Source organism: Panthera onca, chromosome B4, assembly GCF_046562875.1.
Source record: "Panthera onca isolate mPanOnc1 chromosome B4, mPanOnc1 haplotype 2, whole genome shotgun sequence".
Lineage (NCBI taxonomy): Eukaryota > Metazoa > Chordata > Mammalia > Carnivora > Felidae > Panthera > Panthera onca.
Genome location: NC_138345.1, coordinates 85,149,050 through 85,166,617, shown reverse-complemented (window position 1 = coordinate 85,166,617; position 17,568 = coordinate 85,149,050). Strand labels below are relative to the sequence as shown.

General features: G+C 36.2%; 1 long non-coding RNA gene across 2 annotated transcripts in view; it reads left to right on the top strand.

Moving 5' to 3' along the window:
* Nucleotides 1-17,568, top strand: part of LOC144616897 (uncharacterized) — a 197,255-nt gene that overhangs the window by 26,770 nt on the left and 152,917 nt on the right. The window contains exon 2 of one of the 2 annotated variants that reach the window (XR_013556732.2): nt 2,921-2,991. This is a non-coding gene — a long non-coding RNA (uncharacterized LOC144616897). Of the gene's footprint in view, nt 1-2,920; nt 3,060-17,568 lie in introns of both variants that reach the window. The other variant, XR_013556731.2, reaches the window with a different exon arrangement.

The following is a 17,568-nucleotide window of genomic DNA, read 5'->3' as shown; positions in this document are numbered from 1 at the left end:
TGTCCAAGTATTATCAGGATATTCCTTATTATCTCCTAAAATCTCTATTGTCTATCATTTTTCTTTTCTATATTTAGTTCTGTGAATATTGGTAGTCTGGAGGAGAGCCCTATTTCATTTTTCTACATGAATACTTAATTGTCTGAAGACCATTTATTTTTGCGCTTCTGTGCAAAACCACGTCTGTCATATGCCAAGTATATATACATCACTGAGTCCATTACTAGATGCTCTATCCCACTCACCTATTTCTGTATCCCCAGGCTAACACCACACTATATACTTTTAAATGCCATGAAACATTATTATTACTGTTGTTATATTTATTATTAGTTTACAAGCCAATGTTAATTTAGTTGTCCCACATATGTGGTAGCTTCCGTGCTCTTCGTTTTCGTTTTTTTGTGTTTTTTTTTTCCCCTGCATTATTCACTTGTCATCTGGTAGAATTTCCTTTAGCATCAGTCTGCTAGTAGTGAATTCTTTCATTTTTGGTTTGAGAATGGCTTTATTTTAGGTCCCATACTGAAAGGAGTTTCTTTTAGATAAAAGATGTTTAGTTTCAGCATATTGATAAATTATTCCAATCTTTTGATTTCATTTCGCTACTGAGGGGACAACTGTCAACCTGTTGCTATTTGTCAGAGTACTGTTGTTTGCTCTTTAATATTCTAGAGAAGGTATTTGAAATATTTTGTATAGTTTTAAGATTGTGTTATGTGTAAGTTGCAGTCTGAATTACACAGCCTGCATTACATAAAACCAAAAATCTATTCACTCTTTTCCAATAAAACATACACACATTTAAAAGTATACATGTGCCGGGGCACCTGGGTGGTTTGGTCAGTTAAGCATCCACCTTCAGCTAAGGTCATGATCTCGCAGTTCTTGGGTTCGAGCCAAATGTGGGGCTCTGTGCTGACAGCTCGGAGCCTGGAGCCTGCTTCAGATTATGTGTCTCCCTCTTTCTCTGCCCCTGCCCCACTCATGTTCTGTCTCTCAAAAACAAATAAACATTAAAAAAACATTTTTTTAAAAAAGAATATCACTTTAAGAAAAGTTGCTATAAATAGTAGGTTAAATTTGCTTTATTTTAAAATTTACATTGCCTTTCTCATGAAGTTTGCTGACACAAACTGACAACTTTATGAGTATTTCTACTGGAAGTGGTAATTCAATTGGAACTTTTTAAATGAGAGAAACTGAATTTTCAGAGTAATTCTTACATTGCATCAAATTTTCATGGAAAGTTGTGTTTTTATTATATAAAATAAATAAATCGGAACTCCTGAGTGTCAACATGAATCACTTTATAAATGTCTAATAGCATCTAGCATGATATTCAAAGTGGTCTAAATGGATTTTTCATAGCTTGGGCTCTCTTAGTGTTTACTTATTTCCCAGTGAGAATTCTTCAATAAAAGTTCATGTGAAGACAATAATAATGCCCTGCATTGGAAATCTGTTGAATTGGATTCCTTTGCAACAATATTCCTTTTTCTATAAGCCTGGGACAATTTTAAATCAGTAATCTATATATGATTACAATCCATGTTTTCTGAGATACCTGGACATACTCATTTTCAAAATGCGATATATGGAAATGATTTCTCTTTTGAGAAAACCTACTATATAAAACACAATGTTATGAAAATACTTGTGAAACATTTTAGCATATTTCTCTTTACAGAGAAATTATTGCTTATTTCACTTAAAAATACTAAAGCAGGGGCGCCTGGGTGGCTCAGTCGGTTAAGTGTCTGACTTCAGCTCAGGTCATGATCTCGAGGTCTGTGAGTTTGAGCCACGCGTCGGGCTCTGTGCTGACAGCTCAGAGCCTGGAGCCTGCTTCGGATTCTGTGTCTCCCTCCCTCTCTGCCCCTCCCCTGCTCACGCTCTGTCTCTCTGTCTCAAAAATAAATTAAAAAAACATTTAAAAAATTTAAAAAAATACTAAAGCAAAGTGTGTTAAAATAGAAGTACCAATTACACATTTACATATTTTCATGCAAATAACTTCGTAACAAGGTATAAAGAAAAAACCTTATCTGCTGGTAGCTAAAAGTTACTGTAAAAGAAGATTAGTAATAAATGAAAGCAGTCTTAATATTTAGTAAATATCAATGAGAAACTAAGTCAATATTCAAACCATGGGCATGAAATAGTTTAATGATTACACCTTGTGAAATGATACGCTGAAAAGATGTTCCAGTAATGGGGCGCCCTAGTGATTCAGTTGGTTAAGCATCTGACTTTGGCTCAAGTCATGATCTCATGGTTTATGAGTTCAAGTCCCATGTCAGGCTTTGTGCTGGCAGCTCAGAGCTCGGAGTCTGCTTTGGATTTTGTGTCTCCCTCTCTCTCTTCCCCTCCCCCACTCGTGCTCTGTCTCTCTGTCTCTCAAACATAAATAAACATTAAAAAAAAGATGTTCCAGTAATGGATATCATATCACCAAGGAAACAACTACTAGAAATTGCTTATCACCTTTAACACAGATCAGTGTATTTCTAACAGTAGAATGTTAAAATTACCAACCTTTATTTTTATTATTTTTATTATGTTTTTAATTTTTTAATGTTTATTTTTGAGAGAGAGAGAGAGAGAGAGAGAGAGGAGAGCAAATGTGAACAGGGTAGGGGCAGAGAGAGAGGGAGACACAAAATCTTAAACAGGCTCCATGCTCTGAGCTGTCAGCACAGAGCCTGATGCAGGGCTTCGAACTCAAACTGTGAGGTGATGACCTCAGCCAAAGTCAGACACTTAACCGACTGAGCCGCCCAGGTGCCTTCCCATCCCTTATTTATAAATCAAATGTTACTAACATGGTCATAGTCTTTATTAATGTGTAAAATTTGATTTAGCCAATCCTTCTGCTACCTACTTTTAACCTACTTGTACCCACTTTTGCTTTTTCTAGGCTTTCTACATGTCTGGTTGCAGCTCTAAATAATGTTTTGAAAAGAGAGTATCCAGCTTCTGAATCTAAGGGTAGGTTCTGCCTCTTAACACTTGAGAGAACTTCCTAAATGTTGAAATGAAGTTCAGGAGATGAACAGGTATGAAGATTAACAATGTCTACTACTCACTTTAAAAGTTTCAATTTTACTCTGTAATTGCTATAGAACCTTTCTTTATTATTTGAATGATAAACCTATAATGTTCTTTACTGTCTTCTTATGGCTTATTATATAACCTTACCAGTTAATGTCACATATAAAGAAAGATTTGGACTTCTAAATATTAACTTGTAAATTAGCTAATGAGCAAAATTAAATCATGATCAAAAAAATCAATTCCTTTTAAGAAAAAACTATTTTTAGACATTTATTCTCTTAATATTTGAGAACCTATTAATGTTGCAATAGCATTAAAATGTAAAGATATTAGATACCCTAATATAAAACAGTATTACTTAAAGTAGCGTCAATAAATTTTTGGATGACCATTACCTAGGGTTTATTAAAATTCATATTCTTAAACTCTACTTCAAATCTATTAATTTATAATCTGGGTTAGGCACCAAGAATATGGATTTTTAGCAAAGCATCTGGGAGATTTTATGCACAATAAAATTTGAGAACCATTGTACTAAATATTAGTTATCTTTCACATAACATTTGTGAGAATTTCTTTCCTAAAATGCTGCTATAGCTAAACCCAGGCATCTCTGTAACAGCTGTATATTGAAAACATTAAAATTATAAGCTGGTGCCAATTAAAATACCTACAAGGATATCTTTTAACTTATAAAGACATATATAGTTATTATTCCCTTTTTTAATGTTTATTTATTTATTTGGGGAGAAAGTAGGGAAGGCTCAGAGACAGGGAGAGAGAAAGAATCCCAAGCAGGCTTCCTTGCTGCTAGTGCAGAGCCCGACGTGGGTATCAAACTCACAAACCATGAGATCATGACCTGAACCAAAAAAAAGAATCGGACATTTAACTGACTGAGCCACCCAGGTGCCCCTACAGTTACTATTCTTGCTTCCACCCTGCTTTCATCCTCTTCATCACTTTTACTAGTTTATTATATATGCTGCTACTGTTTTTATGGAGATATGTTCATTTTCTCCTGTCTTTCACAAAAGACAGAAAATCATACAGTATTCCGTGCCTTGCTTTTTGTCATTTTAACATATCTTGAATATCTTTTCGTATTAGTGCACATTACCACTCATTAAAATATTCTTTCTGTAATTTTCATTACATATTCTTAACTCTACTTCTTAGCCTAAAAGATTTTCTGTTATTAAATTAAGTCACCTTACTGATATTTGCTAATACTTCACATTATAAGATAGCATTAAAAAAGAGATTATTGAGGAGATGATCCAATTAAGAAAGCTGAAGTTCCAAAGAGACTAGTAGTCCATTTTGTTTACTATAAAACCAGAGTCTTTATTTTGTGAATGAGGGAGACACACAAATGAAAGTAAGACTTAGATAAGAAATTGGGACCATGTCTCACCATTTCCTATTTTAATAATAAAGATTGGCAAATGGAAAGAATTTAAATTTTCTATGTTATGTGAAATTGAAACAAATTGCTTTTCTTTCAAAATACTATTTGAAACAATAATGTATACATTAATTTTATTTTTATAATAATTATTACTAAAATCAAGATTCCCTACCAATATTATAAGTTAAACATTTGAAATTACCACTTTTGTAGGTAAGAAAATGATTGGATATTGGTAATTTTGAGTGGTTCAACTTCATAATAACGTAGGCCATTCAGACCTGAGACAAGTTTCAGTGACCTTCAGGCAGAGGGTTCACACTCACGTCACAGTCACAACACACAGTGGCTACTGGTGCTGAGTGAAAGTGGGAAAACAAAAGCAAGGAGAACAAGGACATCAAGGGACAATGACAACCTATACTTCCTCTCACTTCAGTTCTTATCAGCTCTAATCCGGTTTCATCAGTTAGGGTTTAGGCAAAGGGCAGATTATAGAAAGAGAAATAATAGAGGATGGGCTGTCCACAGGCATTTGTACTCATACAGACGAATACATGCATCTGAGGCTCCAGAAGACCCAGGGGTCGCTGTCACACCCTCATTTCTTGGTTTTCAAGCACTCAGCAGTGTTTCCTACAGTTTACATCTCGGAAATCCTCCCAGGTACTCAGCAGGTCACTCTCTTACTGTTGATGCCTTTTGTTAGTTTATCAAACATTTGATACCTGCATAGTTTTGTCTTCCTACTTAGTTTCTTTTTTTTTTTTTTTTTTCCTAATTCCTATTGCTACCTTGTCCAAAGGTCTTCATATAGTGAAAAATCAGGGGCTGTTACCTGAATAAAGATATCAATTTCTAGTAAGATTAAAGTTGAAATTATTTTTTTTTAATTTTTAAAAATTCTTTTTTAATTTTATTTATTTTTGATAGAGAGAGACAGAGAGAGTGAGCAGGGGAGGGGCAGAGAGAGAGAGAGAGGGAGACACAGAATCTACAGCAGGCCCCAAGCTCTGACCTTTCAGCACAGAGCCCAATGTGGGGCTCGATCTCATGAACTGTGAGATCATGACCTGAGCCAAAACCAAGAGTCAGAAGCATAACCGACTGAGCCACCCAGGCACCCCATTTTATTTTTACTTTTTTAAAAGGTTTTATTTATTTTTGAGAGAGAGACAGAACCTGTGTGGGGGAGGGGCAGGAAGAGATTGGGGAACAGAATCTGAAGCAGTCTCCAGGCTCTGAGCTGTCAGCACAGAGCTCAATGCAGTGCTTGAACTCATGAAATCGAGATCATGACCTGAGATCAGGACGCTTAACTGACTGAGCCATTCAGGTGCCCCAAAGTTGAAATTCTTGTATCTCTTGAGTGACATGAGGTACAGAGGAGACTCCAAGGTTTTAAACGGGTAACTTGTAAATTTGGGAAGACTGAAACCATTATGGAACCATATTTCTCTAATAGTTTCAAAACAAAGCACGGATCAGGTTGTGGTTCGCAAAAACCATTTACTTTTCCCCCAAATAAGTGCAATTGTGTTGATATTAATATCTCATATTTTCTAAGTTTTTATATTCTCTTTTGCTCTTGGACCCATAATTCCTGTAAAATGTTCCCATAATCCCGTATGTGTGAGTAGACAGCAAAATACTGATGGATGGTTGACTTAAACTACCCTTTCTACTAATTTCAGTTTATTTTCCATTTTGAACATGTTGTAAGATGCTTTTAAAAAATTTCCCCTCAACTCTTCAGTGAAGTGTAGCATGAAGAGAACGTTTCTTCTCTTCACTGACATATCAACTTTCACTTTCTCTACAGCCATGCTATCCGACATGTAGATAAGAAAATTAGAATTAAATAAATTCATATTCAGTCCTCAGTTGCAGTAGCCCCATTTCAAACACCACGCTAGAGCATCATGTATTCGCCTTTACTTAAAGCAGGATACTATATTTGATGAACTGCCAGATGTATTTCAAATGATTTCATTTAATTATCATTTTCTCAATGGCTTCATCTATGATTTTAACACACCATCTTCTCTTTCTTAGTAACAAAAGTATTAGATGGTAAACATAACTCTTTTGTTAGTTTGGCTTTTTGGCTCTTTGTTAGTTTTTTGTTTTGTTTTTTTTTTTTTTTTTGTGGCTGTTTTTGATAGTTTGGTGTTGCAATTTCAAGCTTGGCACATACTTAAAAGAAGGGAGAGTTACTTTAAAATTGCCTTAAGATTGGGAAACATTTTGAAAATGGTTGTAAACCATCCTTACAAAGTTCATATTACTGCAGGGTAAAAGGCAATTAAAATTGGTACAAACACTTCTGGATCTTAAAATCTGGATGTAGCCCTTATTTTTTTTTTTCATACTATGATAGATAATTAAAGATACTTTCATGCTGGATCTTATGGCAAACATATTTCCTAAATATGATTGTGCTATTTAGAAATTATGCAAGCATATGCATCAGAGATACTCATCTTTAAGAAACTTCTCTCAATTTACAAAATTAGAGTGACTGCATAATTTTGGAAGTGAGTACTCCAAAATTACTCCATATTAAAAGAAATTCCTCTTGTTTTGGAACATCTACTCAAAAACAGAAATGATTTGTCATAGAGTCATTGGGTGGAGTTAAATGACTAGCTTTATTTATCCTTGCTTAATATAAGTACTTAGAGAGGCAAAAAGAAAAAAGAGAGAAAAGAAGGAATAACTCTTTTACTTTAGCCTAATAACATAAAAAATTCTCATTTTATTCTATAGTTCCAGTAACTGGATCTCTATCTTTCCTCCCATGATTGACTTCACATTATTTTCCAGTTTCTCTGGGACATCAGTCTTGCCCTCCTCTCTCATTCTCCCTCTCTCTCTCTCTGTCTGTCTACCCCCCCTTCTCTCTCTCTCTTTCCTCTCTCTTTCAACTCTGTCCACAGCTACTTTACAGTACAAGGTGCTCAATAAAGGCCCCCTTAATCCCAACTTCCAAGTTACTTTTTCTTCTGTTACACTGTGGCTGTACTTCCTAAAGCCGTGCTCTATCTTGTGTGGTTCTACTGTAGACCCTTCAATTGGATCTAGGTTTCGTTCTCTAACCTTCTTACCACTTACAGTATACAGGCCCCTCTCTGTGAGTTGCCCTTCTGTCCCCTTCAGGATGATGTCTTCATTTCGTATTTCCTGCAGACTACTGTGAAAAATCTACCATGCCCACGATCTCACCCAGCCTTTGCTCCTGACAGTCAAGGCCAAATTGAAAAGCTTGGTTCCTGCTCACTTGGGAAAGGAGGTCAATATTTTCCCCCAAAGTATCTAATCATTTGAGACATTATGATTTATGCCCCATGCTCCTGTCTTTATGAATGAATAGTCACTACTTACTGATAGATATCCCTCATATTCATTACCTGAATGATTTTCTACCCATTCTTCTACTTTCTACTGTTTCGACCTCAAATGATTTTTCCTTTGTAGAGATCTGAATCCTGGCTGCAAAGAATTTGGTGTATCCTGTCAGTGTCCCAGTGAAAGTCAATTATGACGACATGTCAAAACCTTTAACTTATTTTTTATAAAATCTTTTTAATATTTATTTATTTTTGAGAGAGAGAGAGAGAGAGAGAGAGGGAGGAAGAGAGGGAGGGAGGGGAAGAGAGAGAGGGAGACACAGAATCTGAAGCAGGCTCCAGGCTCTGAGCTGTCAGCACAGAGCCTGACACGGGACTCGAACCCATGAAGCGAGAGATCGTGACCTGAGTTGAAGTCAGACACTTAACTGACTGAGCCACTCAGGCACCCCAAAACCCCTAACAACTTATCCTTCAAGTGAGGACAACTAAGAAATCACTTGTCGAAAACACGGTAGGTTAACTAGGACAGACAGGTATCTTGCAATTCCTGTCTCTTGCATCCTTCCTTTTAAATATCTATTTGGCTTTAACAGGAAGCAGTTATGGTGAAATTACTATTTTTATTGATTTTTTAATCTTTATATTTATTACTTGTATATGAATGTACACAGACCAGGTTCTTATTAAATGCCTCACTAAAATAATGGCATTAAGTCTCATTGTTAGTCCTTACATCTAGGGCAACATGATGAGAATTAAATCAATTGTTCTATTCCAGTAGTTAGATACCCCATCGATGAGAGATAAGGAAAAAATGATTTTTCTCTGTTAATAAAGATGAAGGAGACAGTCATCCCTTTCTCTTCTCTTCCTGTTCCATTTAGTATGTAAATAAAATTTCAAGGAGTCAGATAACCCCATCTGTTTTTGCCTTTTAAGACACTAGCATTGTCTCTAAGTTCTAGGTCTCATTCTACCATGAAATACAAATACCTGGGGAGATCACGCTCCAGCCTTCCTGGCACACCGGAGGCTTAATCTAGGCATCTAGACTGGCTAGAACTATCTGACTCACTCAGGGAAAAAAGAGAAGTTTTATTATCTTTTCTGTGTCAGACCCATTAACTCAAGAAACAGATAAGATTCTCAAGGTATATGAAGAGTAAAATATTTTTTTTTTAATTTTTTTTTTTAACGTTTTTATTTTTGAGACAGAGAGAGACAAAGCATGAACGGGGGAGGGTCAGAGAGAGGGAGACACAGAATCCGAAACAGGCTCCAGGCTCTGAGCTGTCAGCACAGAGCCCGACGCGGGGCTTGAACTCACGGACCGCGAGATCATGACCTGAGCCGAAGTCGGCCGCTTAACCGACTGAGCCACCCAGGCACCCCAAGAATAAAATATTTCTGGAGGAAGTGAAAGCAAGCATTCCCTATCTTCATATCATGTACATTTCATGTCATAGGAGACTAGAGCTTGTTGAGGGAGCACTGATAAATCTAGTGCAGTTTTATTTCCCTGAAATTCAGAACATATAAATAACTTCTAGAAATCAATAAGAAAAATGTTACTCAGAAGGAAAATATGACTAAAGGACATTACCAGGCAAATCATAGAAGCAAAAAAAACAATGTCCAACACACTTAAGAAAAACTGCTTAATTTCACAAGTAATGAGAAATGAAAATTACAACCAGAATGAGATCCCATTTCACATATGTCAAATTTGCAAGTAATAATGTCTAGTACTGTTGATAAGGATATGAAGCAACATTGCTACTTAAGACCAATTTAGCAATGGCTATCGTGATTGCTTATTTCCTAAGCAATCACACTTCTAGAAAACTCTACCGTGTGTGCATGTAGTAGTCACAATAATGTCCTCCCACAAAAAGTCCGTGTTGTAATTCTTGGGCCATATTAATATGTTAGGTTACATGGAAAAGGGGAATCGCAGTTGTAGATGGAATCAACTTTGCTAATAAAACAAAACAAAAAAAAAACTAACCTTAAAATAGAGAAATATTCTGAATTATCCACTTGGGCCCAATGTAATCACAAACGTCTTTAAACATGGAAGAGAATATTAACAGACTCAAAAGGAGAAATGGGCAGGGATATAATGATAGTGGGGAACTTTAATGCCCCACTTTCAACAATGGGTAGATTCTCCAGACAGAAAATCAATAAGGAAACATTGGAATTTAGATCACATGGACTTAGACATTTACAGAACATTCCATCCAACAGCAACAGAAATCATTCTTCTCAGGCACACTTGAAATATTCTCCAGGATAGATCATATCTTAGGCCACAAAACAAGTCTTAATAAATGTAGAAAGGCTAAAATCCTATCAAGCATCTTTTCTGATGACAAGGGTAGGATTCTAGAAATCAGTTACAAGAAGAAAACTAAAAAAATCACAGTAACATGCTACCAAACAACCAATGAGTCGAAAAATAAATCAAAAGATAAATAAAAATATGCCTTGGGACAAATGAAGATGAAAATACAACGTCCCCAAACTTAAGGGATGTAGCAAAAGCAGTCCTAAGAGGGAAGTTCATAATACAAATGTCTATATTAAGAAAACAAAATATTTCAGGGGTGCCTGGCTGGCTCAGTTGGTTAAGTGTCCAACTTCGGCTCAGTTCATGATCTCGCAGTTCATGAGTTTGAGACCCGCGTCGGGCTCTGTGCTGACAGCTCAAGCCTGGAGCCTGCTTCGGGATCTGTCTCTCTCTCTCTCTCTCTCTCTCTCTCTCTCTCTCTCTCTCTGCACCTCCCCTGCTCATGCTTTGTCCCTCTCTGTCTCTCAAAAATGAATAAAAGTGTTTAAAAAAAAGAGAAAACAAATTATTTCAAATAAACAACTTAACTTTACACCTAAACATACCAGAAAAAGAAGAACTAAGCCCAGAGTTAGTAGAGGGGAGTAAATAACAAAGATCAGAGTAGAAATAAATGAAATAAAGACTAAAAAGGTAATAGAAAAGGTCAATGAAAATAACTGGTTTTTTCAAAGGTAAACAAAACAGACAAACCTTTAGCTAGACCCATCAAGGGAAAGAGAGAGTACATTTAAATAAAATCAGGATGAAAAGTAAATGATACAACTGATACCACAAAAATACAAAGAATCACAAGAGACTATTTGCACTGCAGTAATGTCATATTTTCCTCAGCTCATGTTAAGGGGTAATTGTATACATACATACATAATTGTAGGAACAATTATATACCAAAAAATTGGACAACCTAGAAGAAATGAATATATTCCTAGAAATAGATAACCTACCAAGATTGAATCATGAAGAAATAGAAAATGTAAGAAGACCAGTTACTAGTAAGGAGCTTGAATCAGTAATCAAAAATCTCCCAACAAACAAAAGTCCAGGACCAGATGGCTTCACTAGCAAATCCTACCAAACATCTAAAGAACTAGTACGAATCCATCTCAATTCTTCCAAAAAATAGAAAAGGAAAGAATGCTTCCAAACTCCTTTCATGAGGCCAGCATTTCTCTGTTACCAAAATCAGAGAAGAACGCTACAAGAAAAGAAAATTACAGGCCAAATTATGTTCTTGATGAACATAGATGCAAAAATCCTCAACAAAATATTAGCTCATCAAATTCAACAATACATTAAAGGGTCAAACACTATGATCGACTGGGATTTATTCAAGGGATGCCAAGATGGTTCAATGTACACAAACATAATGTTGTTCAGAAGATGACGTACAAGAATATTCATAGAATCACTGATTGTAATATTAATGGGAGAAAGATTGCTGGTATTTAGCTGTGGAATAATATGTGACAGCAAAAATGAATGAACCAGAGTAATTCATATCAACATAGATAACTGTTAAGCAAATATGAGCAAGTACAGTATAATGTTATTAAACATTGAATATGCCCTTAAAGTATAAAGAAATGGACATTATAACCCCCAAATTCAGAGGAACAGTTGCCTGTGTGTGCAAAGAATGGGATAGAAGGAAGATCTGCTTAGGGAAACGTACATAGGACACTGCAACTATATTTGTTAAGTCATTTCTTAAACAACTGTGGGAAATAAATATTGCATCATTTTTGTCCACAAAGTTTTGTGTCTGAATTTTTTCACAATAACAATCTTAAGTGCTCTTCTTAAAACATGAGATTATATCAAGCCCCTGTTCAAAACACTTAATTAAAATCCAGACTGCTTCCCAGTGACTCCTGGGCCCTATAAACCTGCCTCATTCATTTTTTTTTTCAAAATTTTCTCCTCCTAACATGCTTTTTGCTCACTTTGCTCTGGCTACATTGGCCTTTTGTATTACAAAATTTGCCAATCTTCTTCTGATCTCCAGGCTTTTAACTTGTGTTACCACTGTCCACAGTACTTCTTTCACCAGAGTATTATAATATTACTTTGTGTTACTTTATTGTCTGACTATTTGAGGACAGTGGTGGGCATGGGAAGAAAGGAAAGGACCACTCCTTAGAAGGTCCCTCGCTTCCCTGGTAAATTAGGCTTCCTGTATGTTAAAGTCTCTATCTTCCTTGCTATCAAGAAGAACTAAGTGTCCTATGAATGATTTACTGAAAGACAGCAGGCCCTTGGGTGGTGGTGTCCCTGGGTAAGAACAACAGTGGTTGAAATTGTTTTAAGCCCAACTTTTTCTAGGCAGAGAATCTCTTGGGCAGTGAGAGTTCAGGGGAACAGGATGGCTAGGAGTGATCACTGAAAAGAATGAGCATTAAGGGCCAGGGTAGAGATCAGCCAGGGTTGAACAGGATACAAAAGGAAATCTGTCCTCCAGAGAAGAACGCCTTAGAACGAAACCGAGGCAAGTAAGAATTTACTGCAGTGCAAATAGCATCTTTGGAAAGATGGCCAAGGACCAGTTTTCTACAACAGGGGTGTGTGACAGCAAGGAGCAAAGGCAGGTAAAGCAGCCGTGAGCTGACAAACTCCAACACTCCTCATTGCCTGAGGTTGGAATCTTACTGAGCATCTAATTTGAGTCACTTGGATGATTGTCTGGGAGATACTAGCTCCCGGCATTAGGTGCTGACTTTTCTCCTGGAAAGGAATGTGGCGTTCAAGCTGGTTCTAATCAAATGTAGACAAATAAAAGTTAGGGCAATCCTTGCAGCCCGTGTGAGGAGCAAAAGTAAATAACGAATTGGTTGAAACACCTACAGTCCAACAAGCCCAGAGATCCTGCTCTTGTTAGCATCTACTGTAGCAATATTCCTCTTCGCCTTTGTTACCATTTACATGTCAGACTCCTAAATTTGCACTGAGCAAAGAGAGCATTTCCTAAATAAGGGAGTCGTCTTTAATCATAGTTATGAGTTTGTGCTTTAGTCAGCTTGGAGGTCACACAGAATCTTGATTTCCTTCAGTGAGAACATGAATACCTACTATGTTCATACTGTCAGTTGTCAACAAATGATTAGCTTCTCCTGCTGGTAAACACTGCCTTTGTACAGGACTGTTATTATCTTCTCAAAAGTCAAAGAGTCAGGAGTGAACCAATAAAATGTTAAATACATTGTTATCCAGTTTGGTAAACTTGATAATCCTTAATAAAAGATAAATATTTGGTGTTCTATTTCTCTGTTAATAGGCATTATTAAATTTAGATTAAAATGCATGTCTAAGACTTTTGAAACAATTTGCATTTGAATTGAAATGTGCACACTCTTAACAGCTGGAACAATGGACAAAAGTCAGTTTCCTCTAGAGGAAAAAAATGGAAACTTGCTTACCAAGATGATATCAGCATGACCAGATGATAAAGGTCTAGCTCCTGATTATAAGCACTATTTTAGAAGTCTCATTTCTGCACATTCCCTGTAGCATTATCAGTATTCAAGCTATTTCATCAAGTATACATGTGTGACTATGGGAAGGCAAAAGTAATTTGATATCCTGCTGTTTCACATTCGGGTTTGATATGAATGGGGATATGGAAATTGTATGGCAGTAAAGACAATTTGCTGATTCTATCCTACCTGTTTGGGTCAGTATGAGACTTGATATTAACACTTCAACTTACTATAAGATACTTAACACATTCATTAGACAATATGACATAAAAGATACAAATCTTGGATTATAAGCAACAGTAGAGATGACAGTTTGACTCCATAGTTCACTCTTTTTAAAGGATCATGTGACTCCACCTTAGTCTCTCCACATACACCATCTACCTTTTTCTGCCACCTCCATCAGTCCCCACCTACTTGACCTACAGGCTTGGACACTTATGTAGCCCCCCAGCCCTAAAGATAAAAAGGAGAAGCCTCAGTGTCTTTGGATTTCACTGTAAACCATTCGTTTTAAAATAACAAGGAATGCTATGTTCTTTATCAGTTGCATAATAATGTTACCATAGCAGCAATAAATAAATAAGGTAGAAGTTAATTTGTAACATATCATCAACATCTTGATGTAGGGACTGTGGCAGTTGCCACATGATTTATACATACAGTGCAGGAAAAACGTGCAGCATTTCTAACTTGCAGCTCCTCTTCTTCACCCAAGAAAAATTATGCCCTGAGCTGCCATTTGTAATTCAAGTTGACACCAGTCAAATCGGAAACACACGAATTTTGCATCACCATTTCTAAGCAATAGGTGAATATTTGGTTTCCAGCTTGCTCAAATGAATTGTCTAATTCTTTGTCCCTTCCTATTGATATTCCCATCTCCGAGTTTTGTGTTTGCATCTGCTAAAGAAGCAAAGAAAGGAGAGCACTAAAATCGCATCTCCCAACCCCAGAATAGGATATACTCTGCCATGTTTTCACTTCTGTCTTCTTTGTCACCATTTAGCTTTGTCATTATTATTATTTTTTAAACTGTGTGGTGGCTCCCCCTGGAAGTAAACATCAACCTCTTAATTTTGCCACCATGCCTTCCAGGGAAGGCTGGTACATTTAAAGTAGGATATGGGACCAAGACAGAGAGAAGTATCAAATTTTAGCTGAGGGTCCAGAGAATCCACCAGTACTTACTCAGCACCTGCTCAATAAATTGCCTCACTCAATAATGAGCACTGTATAAGATCGGGTTATTTTGTAGGTGAATTAGGAATGCTCTATGCTTCTGTCTGTGGATGCCTAAAATCTGGAATTGATCTTTGGCCAAAGTAAGGATGAGACATCTTAGTCCTTTGAGATTTGATGTTAAAAGTTCAAACTTCCCTGGAGGCGCCTGCTGCAAGGTTGTCTATGCAGTTTAGAAATGTTTCTATTGATGTTTTACACCTGTTTTAACTGGTTACACAGTGCAGAGCCCTGCTGTAAACTTTTACTTGGGTTCCCTTAAAATCAAGATACTTTGTGCATATCTTGGTGGTTCATAATCTGAAAACAAAGCACACTCTGTGTGACTTAGAAAGAATCCTGGGGCCTGGAACTCTTTGGTGATTGCCTGGAGTGTCTTTCTTCTATTGTACTATATCCTTTATTTTTAACAAAGCTTGTGTGAATACACCTTGAGGAGTCTTGTGCATCTTTCAGTTATCTGACCCTGTGTAATCAATGTAAGCACACACTCTGTATGTTTCTTTTAAGGAAAGAAAAAAATAATAATAGGCACAGAATTCCTTTTCCAATCACTGTTGTTTGAAATAGTCATTTGAGTATGAACACTGACATGAAAAGATTTTATTCACTAAAAAAGAGGTGATTTTTTTGGAGAATAGATTTACTTCTCACTTTGCTGTTTCACTATTTGCAATGTGACAATTGTATCATTTCAAATTAAACCCACAAACACATATATGAATAACAGCATACATATTAAATAGATACATATTAAAATAGTATATATATTAGATATTTAAAGATATTAAATTTTATTTATTTATTTTTTTAACATTTATTTATTTTTGAGACAGGGAGAGACAGAGCATGAACAGGGGAGGGTCAGAGAGAGGGAGACACAGAATCTGAAACAGGCTCCAGGCTCTGAGCTGTCAGCACAGAGCCCGACGCGGGGCTTGACCTCACGGACCGTGAGATCATGACCTGAGCCGAAGTCGGACGCTTAAGTGACCAAGCCACCCAGGCACCCCAACATATTAAATTTTAAAATAGTATATATGGTATATATAGGTATTAAAATAGCATATATATATTAGTGTGTGTATATATATATATATATGTGTGTGTGTGTGTGTGTGTGTGTGTACACATACACACGGCAGATGTGGCATATTAGTTTCTGGGGTCAGAATCCTAGTTCGAATATTTTTAAAAAATGTTTGTATTTATTTTTAACAGAGAGAATATGAGCAAGGGAGGGACAGAGAAAGGGGTGGGGGGACAGAAGATCCAAACCAGGCTCTGCATTGACAGCAGGGAGCCTGATGCAGGGCATGAACTCACGAACTGTGAGATCATGACTTGAGGCAAAGTCAAATGCTCAACCAATGGAGCCACCTCGGTGCCCCTGGTCCCAATATTTTTATGTTATAAAATCTTAGTCACTTCATGTTGTCTGCCTTAGCTTCCCCATCTGTAAATTAGGATAGTAGTAGTAGATTAAATCAGTCCATGAATGTCTCTTAAAAGTGGCCAGTGTCAGCTATTATTAGCATTATTGTTATTATTATTATACTATGTTTTATGTAAGGTATCAAATGGCAAAAGTATATTGAAAAGAAATTAGAACTGTTCTCCATAAATTATAAATTTTGCACATCAGAAGTTTTAGAACCCCATAACTCTCACTTTTTAATATTTGTCTTCATTGTTAGGGTTATGATTAGAATAATAGTAGGACAAAAATAAGCATGTGAATATATTCTTTTGACTGTGAATCTCCTTGTTCCTTGATTACAGAGAATTCCATTTAAAAAAGAACACTGTGAAATCCAAAGTATTGTACAAAGATTGGTGTTACTATTAATTTGAGTCTAGTTATTGGTTTCAGTGTAGGATGATGCTCTTGTTAAGACCTAGTTCTCTTCTTTGGGACATCATTTGAGTAGGGCGAAGACGTGAATGGTACTGAAAATACTACAATGTGATAATCACTGAGACTGGACTGGTTCAACATCTGATGTTTCGATTTCTTGATAAATCAATCTCCGAGGTTCAGTTCATTCACAGTGTGAGGCTACTTACCTGTTCAAAGTACATCAGTTTTGTCTTCCAGTTTTTATATTGGCTTCCTGTCAGGGTTTGCATTGATTTTAAAGTTTTATTGTTGATGTTTAAAGCACTTAATGGCCTGATACCTTCTTATATTAATGATTTGCTTATCCCCACAGGACAAGAATAAATTTTGAGATCTTCTTCTGCTAGCTGGATGTCAGTCTTAAATGTCACCTTGAGATTCAGAGGGCAAAGGCCTTTTGTCTTTTGTTCATGTTCTTTTTGAGATAAGCCATTAGAAAGAAAATTTCATATCTTTTCTAAAGGTCAGTGGGGCAACATGGAAAAATATAATATTGAGACCTTTGACTTATCAAATTAATGTCTGTTTTCGAATTCTCAAATAAGATCTGTAACAGATCAAATTCCCCAGAAATGTGATCATAAAAATACTTAATCTATGAAATGTGGAAATTCTTAAAGTAATATTCTTATATGTTTTTAAAAGGTTGGGAAATAAGTGCTATATTTCCGAGTGAAAGAGTATTTTACTTCTCATCTATGACAGTAAAAACTGTAATTTTATTTGCAAAGCCAATCTCTCAAAATGCAATTTTTTTCATTTTCTAAGATATTTAT